General features: G+C 37.2%; 1 protein-coding gene across 8 annotated transcripts in view; it reads right to left on the minus strand.

The window, feature by feature from the left end:
* Positions 1 to 3659, minus strand: part of LOC106882575 (striatin-3) — a 263926-nt gene that overhangs the window by 33919 nt on the left and 226348 nt on the right. The gene's annotated exons all lie outside the window — the stretch shown is intronic.

Here is a 3659-nt window from a genome sequence, read left to right on the forward strand (position 1 = left end):
GCATACACACACCACTCTCTCTCTATAATTCATTGTTCAATATGTTACTTATGTATACTTGCAAGACCTACGGAAATTTTAGTCTTTGTAAATATTATTTCAATTGTAAATGATTACATTCTTGTTTTTAATTTGTAGATCTCCATGGCATGGTTTCATTAGGCTAAAGATCTCAATTATGTCTTCAATTTCTTTCCAGAGCTAAGTGTAACATTCAAAGACATATAATGACATGCAGAATAATATTATGAGAAGAAATTACCACTCTCTAATTAAACTACTAAATTAAACCAAAATATTTTGTCTCGGTTGTTTGTTTATTTATCTATTTATTCACAACACATTCTTGTACAGTTTTTAAAATTTCATTCTCACTGCTCACTACTTCAGAGTAAAGGCTTGAGTGTTAATGGATGCTGTTTCATTAATGCCTTTCCTCCATGGGAATGAGTAATACAGGTGATGTTAATCAGCTCTCCAGAAGTTTCTTTCCTATTCTTGGCTCCCTGCCCACTTTTATGTTATTTATCTTTCATGTTTTGTTTGGGGCACTGCTTTCAAGAATTTAGCCAAATGGAATTCACCCAAATACTTTCTTTGAAGCCCAGTAATTATTCTATTGGTCTCTCTTATTAAATTGGTTGTCAAACGGTGGTGGAGGACAAACACACGCACAACAGGCTTTTTTCAGTCCCATTCACCAAATCCACTAACAAGGCTTTGGTTGACTTAAAGGTATAGTAGAAGATGCTTGCCCAAGGTGCCACACAGTGGAACTGAACCTGGTACCATATGGTTGGGAAGCAAGCCTCTTACCACACAGCCATGCATGCAATTGAGGAAATTGAAACAAAATACCTTGAAACTGAATAACAATAATAATAGTTTCTAATTTAAGCACAAGGCCACCAATTTTTGTGGAGAAGAGAGTTGTTGACAGGTAATCTATTTTATTAACCCTGTAACAATGAAAGGAGTAAATCAACCTTGACCAGCTTTAATCTCAGAAAGAGACAAAAGAAATACAAGGCATTTACCTGATGATATTTAACAATTCTGCCAGTCTACCATGATAATGATAATAATAATAATAATGATAATAATAATAATAACAACAACAATAATAACACAGTAGTTGGAAAAGATAGGCATACAAATGAAAATAGAGCATATCCAGAAAGCAGTGTTACTTGGCATTGCAAAGAGTCTCCACAATGTCCTTGAGACTTAAACAAAACATACCACCTTAGTTCATGAGAAGCGAACAGCTGGTACATTAATGATATCTCCAGCAACAAGCTGGATATGCTAGGCATGATGATGATGGTGGTAATGGTGATGACGATGATGACAACAACAGATATTTTTTTAAAGAAATTAATAATAAAACTGTGATGTTGGTGAAGTTTTATGGTGACTGTAGGGGTGGTATTGATGACAACGATGGTGACTTCAGTTAATTAGGGAGGTAAAGGAGAAATGGATGGAGATAGCAAGATCAATCACCAACAGCAGCATGCTAGCGTTTACATATGTGACTGAGGAACCCACAGCAGGACAAATTGGGAGGTTGCACCAACAAAGCTTAAACAAGCTTGTTGAACAAGTAAATATGAAACTGAATGTTGTAATCTGGCATGCTACCATTGTTTCAGTTATGATGATGATGATGGTGGTGGTGATTATGATGGTTGCAATGGCAACAGCAATAAGACAATGATCACAAAGGACAATGAGAACAACGATCTGTTTCCAATTAGTGTGCCAGAAAAGGCAGCCAGGTAAGATAGCTTCCCAACCACATGGTTCCAAGTTCAGCCTCACTGTATGACACCTTGGGCAAGTGTCTTTTACTATATAGCCTCAGGTTAACCAAGGCCTTGTGAGTGCATTTAGCAAACAGAACCTGAAAGAAGCCTGTATATATGTATGTAAGTAGTAAGGTAAGGTCATTGGTGAGTAGGAAAGGGTACCCTGCAGTATTCTGGCTCTCTGCAACCAGTTCAAATTTTGTTATGGTTAGCTTACAGTGAGGGATCAGTAAACAAAGGGGTTGATTCTCTTGAGTTTTCTCTCAACCACAATCAAATGTGTTGTGCTGTGAAAAGGGCCATGGAGGATCAATTCCTGCATCCCATTCATTCTCCAGAAATCAAAAACAGCAACTGTACAAGAAGTTAGCAATCATTTCCCAAAGTAAACCTCATTTATTGCTGAAATCAACCATGGACTGCAATAGTGAAGCACAGAATTACAGAACTGTTAGTGTGTCAGGGCTATTTTGTTTTTCAAACAATCATTATAAACAAGTAAATATACAATAAACAAACTAACACACACACCATGGGTACTTATTTCACTGAAAGAAAATCTGAGATCAGAATTGAGAAGAGAGACAACTCCAGATTTAGTCAGCTATTATATTTATGGATCTTAGGTATGATGATGATGAGGAGGAGGAGGAGGAGGATGTTGCCTAGTTCCAGATCAGCTCACTGGCTTAGAGTGAAACAACGTTGAGCTGACTTGTGATCAAAAGGCATTCTCTAGCTATGGCTATGCCATCTTATTCAGGCATAATGTATACAAATATCCAAGGCTGCCTTTTATTTTTTTTTTTTTAAATACTAAAAGTTGGGTGAGGTGGAATTTGAAAAAAAAATGTGGTTGGTATTTCCAGCAAATGGGCCAACCATGAGAGGTACCAATATCTGACAAGTGATTGTTATAATGACAGTTAAAATGGCTGATGATGACGACGACAGTTGAGGGAAGGAAACAATGATGCTATCAATATTGACCATGATGCTACAATGACAATTACAATGATGATTATGATGACAACAATGACAGGTGAAGAAGGGAACCAAGATGCTGCCAACGTGACTATGATGACAATTACAATGCCCTGTGATGATGACAACGACTACAATGACAGGTGGGGAAGGGAACAATGATGCTGCCAATGCTGACGATGATATTGACACAAAAACGATGACAATGATGACAGCGACAGTGATGACTTGTTATACTTCTGTAAGAGGGGAAATTCAATCAAGCAAGCAAATATATTGGTTGGTACAACCAATATATTAGTTTCAAATTTTGGCACCAAGCCAGAAAGTTGGGGGTGAGGGGATAAGTCAATTACCTTGACCCCAGTACTCAACTGGTACTTATTTTATCAAACTCGAAAGGATGAAAGGTAAAGTTGACCTCAGCAGTATTTGAACTCACGACGTAGAGATGGATGGCATTCCACAAAGCACTTTGCCCAACGTGCTAACAATTCTGCCAGCTTGCAGCCTTATCCACCAATATATTGACCAGTAGTTGTTACACTGACATCTGACCATTACCTCATGCTAGTATGAACAAGGTAAAATCTTACACCAGGTGGGGGTGGGACAGACAGAGAGAAAGAGAGCTGACATTTGTTCCTTACACTTCTTTTGGTCAAGGAACCAGAATAATGTATAACATGATGATTATTATTATTTGCAAGATGATAATGATGATGATATCAATAAATAATAATTAAAGAAAAAAATAATGTGGGAAAAAAAATTAATGTAATTCATTAAAAAAAACCCCACTTTCTTTTCTCCTTTGTGTGTGTGTGTGTGTGTGTGTGTGTGTGTGTGTGTGTGTGTGTGTGT

The sequence above is a fragment of the Octopus bimaculoides genome, chromosome 25 (assembly GCF_001194135.2).
Source record: "Octopus bimaculoides isolate UCB-OBI-ISO-001 chromosome 25, ASM119413v2, whole genome shotgun sequence".
NCBI classification, from domain to species: Eukaryota; Metazoa; Mollusca; class Cephalopoda; order Octopoda; family Octopodidae; genus Octopus; species Octopus bimaculoides.